Genomic DNA, 6,161 nt, shown 5'->3' on the forward strand with positions numbered 1-6,161 from the left:
AGTTTCATTGTTGTCCTGTGTAATGTTCCCTAATCGTTTTCACCTGTGTTAATTGTATAAAGCTGCCCTGTTCCTTTCTGTCCGCTGTCAGGTCTTTGACGTTATGTTCCGTGTTCACCAGTGTCTACGTCTCGGATGTCTCCCCTGTCTTGTGATTCACAATTAAACCCCTGTTTCGTGATGTCAGGTGAAAGCATCCTTCACTCCACGTCTTCTCGTCACTCTTCGTCCTCCTCTCCGTACACCCGCCGCGTCATGCCCGCATGGACGTGACATACTGATTGTAAGTCTGATAAACGCTGATTAATGCTGATGTGTGGAAACGTGTCAAGATGACATGTTGATGCCTGTTGGTGTGGAGTGGTAATGCCTGTTACCTCCTACGCAGCTATAACAGCTCCTGTAGGAATTTGGGTCCATTTGTTCTGTGTAGCATTTATGAGGCGAGAAGGTCGGGCTGCTAATCTCTGTTCCAGTTCGTCCCAAAGGAGTTTGGTGGGGTTGAGGTCAGGTTCTTCCACGCCAAATCAGGTCTTTGTGGGCCTGGCTGGAATAGAAAAGGACTGTTTGCCTTAGACTGCTGCATGTGATGATCGCCATTGGACTTGGTGAGGCTTTGCTGGGAGCTGGTTGGACTTGGACTTTCAGAAGGGCTGGATGTTTCATGGTCACTAATGTTAATGTGAAGCTGCTGGACGAGAAGAACCTTGAACACTTCTACACTACTTTAAAGCGGACACGTGGATTGTCTGGTCAGAATGATTTAATTAATATTTTAGTCCACAAACATGGTGAAAGAAGATATGCCAGCAGAGACTAAAATATATATAAAATTGCATATGCACACACACACACACACACACACACACACTCACACATGCACACCAGAGGTGTGAACCTTCACTGGTCACATGATTCGATTTGATTATCAGAGCCTCGATATTGATGCATCACGGTGCATGCCGTAAATTTACTACATGGTCACATGATGTTTTCAAATACAAGAGTTCAAGTTTCGCACGTCTGTGTGGACGCTTTGATTTGCTACAATGAGCCGAAAAGCGGTCTTTGTTCAGTCCGCGCTCACCTGACGCCACGGATGCCTGAACCAGGCGTGTTTTCTGGTGTTTGTGGTGTCAGGTGAGCGCCACAAAGGCCATTGGCCCATTGGACAAAATCTAAAGCTGCTTTCAGACCGAACGCGCTGTCCGCTGTTTTTTTTTAAGCTCCCAGTAAGGCGATCATGTCGTGTTGTAGATCTCTGGAGACTCGGGGATCTCCATTCCCGCTTCGTGTGTGTTTCGAAGTGGCAGAAAGAACACTCGCTCGCTTGGATTCTATTGGCCAATGCGAAAGTACATCATGGGACTTCTTTCTAGAAATGAAATTCCTACAGCATGAGACCCGGAGCGGCGCTGTACTCTGTAGATTCAGGCCGCCACAGTCACTGCCGGCACTACTTTTAACAAGATTTTTTATACCACCGCCAGAAAATCACCAACCAAAGTCATTATGATGTAATCAATTTTGTTCTGCACAGCATCAATATAGAATCATGCACCTCCGCATTGCAATATAGCGATCATACGATTAATTTCAACACCCCTAATGCACACACACACATACTTTTATACTGGTCACACAGTGGAGAGAAGAAAGGAGACAGAGTGCATGTTGGTGAAGACAAAAAAACCCAATTCAAGATTCAAGATTGGTTTATTGTCAGTACAACATTATACACAGTATACCATGTATTGTGCGATTGTAAACAAAAGGAAAAAAAAAAAAATATATATATATATATACACACACACACATACAATACTTATATAAGCATTGTACATTACACAAAATTTAAAAAAATGTTTTTAATAAAATATATTTTTAAACTAAAACTTAAATACTGTACAGACTATAAAAAAATGGTAAAACTTTTGTACACTGAACAAGGACAAACAGGTCAACATCATGTTGGATATTTTAAACAGGACACACAAGACTAGACAAACATGTGCAAAATGAGCAGAAATGTGTAAAACCAGGGGCATAAGGCTGGAAGTGTATTGATTGTTAAGATTAACAGTGTTCTGGTGATGGTGGTGCATTGAGAGCTCTGACTGCTTGGGGGAAGAAGCTCTTGCAGTGGCTGGCAGCTACAGTTCTGATGCTGTGGAACGTCTGCCAGATGGTAGGAGGGAGAACAGGGCATGTGAGGGGTGGTGAGTCCTTCATTATATTCCGAGCTCGACGGATGAGGTGTTTCTCGTAGAGCTGGGAGATGGTGGAACCCCGATGATGCACTCTGCTGTCTTCACTATCTGCTGCAGGGCCTTCTGCTCAGCGACAGTGCAGTTCCTGTCCCAGACAGTGATGTAGCAGCAGAGAACATCTCAATGGTCCCTCAGTAGAATGATGTGTGAATGGGAGGAGGGACGTTGGCCTTCTTCAGCTTCCCGAGGAAGCTTCCTTTCTTGGTGGTGGAGGTGGTGTTGGTCAGGTTGTTGCTCCGGCACAATCCACCAGATGTGTCCTCTGTAGGCAGACTCATCGTTGTTGGTGATTCGCCCCATTACTGTTGTGTCATCTGCAAACTTGATGTGGTTCGAATTGTGCTTCACTCTTCACTCCAACTTCATTACAAGCTTCTGAGGGATGACAGTATTGAATGCTGAGCTGAAGTCCATAAAAAGCATTCTGGTGTCTTTTTATCAAGGTGGGAGAGGGTTGTGTGAAGGGCAGACAAGATTGCATCGTCTGTGGAGTGGTTTGACCCGCAGGAGAACTGAAGTGGAAAGATTTATGAATTTGTCAATGATGATCAACGAATACCACAAATTCTTATTGAGAGAAGTGAAATTTTTTCAAGATCATTTTCGAATGCAGAAAGTAAATGCCGTGGAGATAATTTCTCTTTTGGAACCGAGTCTTTCATCTGTAACCCTGTAAGAGGGCGGCCTGTTCCAGTTAGTCTGCAGGTGCTCATACATTTTTTGGCATGTGGCACCTTTCACAGAGAAACTGAGGATTTATGTGGGCCCTGTGCACCAACGCTGTGTAAAGTCGTTCACAGAGAATGCAAGGCCATTTGTGTTTGAGAAGGCACAAGATGCTGCAAACCAATTAATTACAAGGTACAATTCTGTGAATATGGGAGTCATAGGCTGCATTTACGGAACTCACATTCCCATTAAATGTCCCTCTAGCTCAGATGCTGAGGAATATAGGAATCGCAAGAACTGGTTATCCATTAATGTCCAAGGTATTTATACTCCCCAGTTACATAGTGGAGCACATGTTTGGTGTTTGGAAGAGTTGTATTCAGTGTTTTTCATACATTAAAAATGCATTTTTTAACATTTGAATTTTTTTCTTTTTAAGCAGGGAAGAAGCAGTGATCAACAAGAGATGAGATAGTGACTATTATTTTTGCTCCCATTTTTCATGAGCTGAACTCACTCAAGATCAGAAACATTTTCTACATACACAAATACCCACAACTCTCAAACGATGTTGACAAATCTGTCTAAATCTCTTCTGCATGCTCGTCTTCCTCATCAGGGTCTAGACCTGACTGTAGTTTGTTGTAACCGACTTGAATAGACAAATACTCGTATGTAATGGTGTCTGGTACGTTGGAGAGATGTTCTATTCACGGAATAAGTCCTGTTTTTCACTGTTCAGGGCTGATGGCAGACAGCCTATGTGGCGTCGTGTGGGTGTGCGGTTTGCTGATGCCAACGTTGTGGATCGAGTGGCCCATAGTTATATTTTGGGCAGACGAATGTTATGGACAATGAACACAAGTGCATTTTATTGATGCCATTTTGAATGCACAAAGCCATAATGAGATCCTGCAGAGGGTGGTTTGAGTGTTTTGTGAAATTGGGGTTGGGGTTTTTGAGAAATGAGAGAAAAAAATTACCCCAACATGAAATAGATTATATTGGTGTCTTCTACCACAAAGCTTAAAAAAAGACTTTGTGCTGAGTAATTGCTGGTAAGAGTCTGATTTTTTTACATGAATAGTGTGAATAGGTGTTTTATTGATCAAACAGGATGAACTACCTTTTACAACTCAGATATCGCTTTATTCTTTATTGTTTTAATATCTTCAATGCCAGATAAATACTTAAAATACTTTTTGGGTCCATGTCCAGTAAACTCCACGGAACTTACTCAAGTTGAGAACTTGTGGTCAATCCTCAAGAGGCAAGTGGACAAACAAAAACCCACAAATTCTGACAAACTCCCAGCACTGATTATGAAAGATTTTGCCCAGAAGTTGTTTGACAGCTTGCAGAGGTCTTGCTGCAAATGCTTGCATAAACTTGATGTAGTTGTGAATAATAGTTGGCTTTGAAACTTGTAAAATGCTTGTAATTATACTTCAGTACACCACAGAAACAACTGACAAAAAAGATCTAAAAACACTGAAGCAGCAAACCTGGTGAAAAGTAGTATTTGTATCATTCTTAAAACTTTTGGCCTGACTGTATGTATGCATGACTGTATGTTCTTTGGTACACCAGTGGGCTGCTGAAGTGCAGGTGTGTTTGGTTTGCAGGATCTCTGGTTTCATTCGTGAGGGGATCGTGGTGTGGGATGAAGCTCCACTGACACAGCTTTGTTTCAACAAAAGGCCTTTTTGACCCTGCAAAAGTACACACACACATAGATTTATAAAATAAGCAAATGGCTGCTAAGCCATCCCTTTCTTGGCCTCTTGCGTTTTCTGGATTACCTTTAACTAGTTCTTCTCAACTTCGCCTTCTGATCTCATGTTGCCGTCTTCTCGCCTGCCTCTGGATTCTGAGCCTGCCCACCCCCATGGACCCACTCCACTGCCTGCTATGGAACGTTCTGTGTTTCCTTGCTGGGCCACGATGCCGCCCAAGCTCCCTTGCTCCAGTGTGCCTTCCTACGGTGACCATCCCGGGAAGCTATCCCGCTCACCCAGCTCTGACTCACAGACTTCCTCTTCCTTCCCCTTTTCCTTTGTCATACACTAGATGGGGATATTGTATTGTGCAATGCCAGTTTGTACACTATTTTACTAATTACATATTACACCAATTACAAAATGTATTATGCTTTAAGCATTAAACATTAGGAATAACACATGTATAAAAGAATAAGATTCATAAGATATGAGAGTACATATATGTAAAGAAAAGGAATATCTGAAGACTTTGTTGCCCAATTTAATCTGTGTAATGAGGAGAAGAGCACAGCAATTATGGAGGCTATATGACATGGCCTTGTGGAGGAAATGAATAATAGGCAAATAAATGGTTTTCACAAAATACAACCAGAATGTCTTTATTATAAGCTCATTCATTTGGTTTACTATTCTCTTTCTCTAATCCCACAGCCAGAATGGGTTTATTCCTGCTTCCTTAATGGCCTTAGGTGACTATAAAGAGTCAAATTATGTATCTGTCAGACTGAAAGCACAAAATGTTAAGATAATATTGGGAAGATGGAGGAATCTAGGTGAGCGTGACTCATTAAGACTGATTTCTGAACCTATTTCCAAAAAAATTGAACTGAAGTCAGCACCATTAATTCATAAAACTGTTCTTAAAACCTCCCCAACAAAATGTTTTCCTCCAAATTCTCAAAAGTGAAGGCAAACCTAAATTATATAAATTTTTGTTGCACCTTTAAAGAAAAAAAAAAAAAAAAAACAGGTATGCAGGGTTGCCAACATGAATCAGTTCTTCACACATGTGTGCACACACACACATACACACTCAAGTATCATATTTTTGGTTTATAATGCATTGATGGATTGTTTCTCCATGGTGTCTTGCATAGAATGCTTTCTTGGTGGTTGTTTCAAATTGGATGAAATAAGATGATCCTTTATCAGTCACACAAGTGGGAAATTTACATCGTCATAGAAGAGAGTGGACAGTACAAGATTAGAGGAGAAAAAAAAATAAATGGCATAAAGACTATGCCAACAGTATAATCTAAAAAGTTCACTATAAAAAAAATGATTTCTATATAACTGTGGATGAATGTATCAGGCAAGGATCTAATGATATAATACGTGTCATGATACGTAGGTCATGATAAGATTGTAACATGATACTGGATACTAGATACTATATACAGTACAGGCAAAAAGTTTGGACACAGCTTCTCATTCAATGTGT

The sequence above is a fragment of the Denticeps clupeoides genome, chromosome 4, assembly GCF_900700375.1.
Source record: "Denticeps clupeoides chromosome 4, fDenClu1.1, whole genome shotgun sequence".
Classification (NCBI taxonomy): domain Eukaryota; kingdom Metazoa; phylum Chordata; class Actinopteri; order Clupeiformes; family Denticipitidae; genus Denticeps; species Denticeps clupeoides.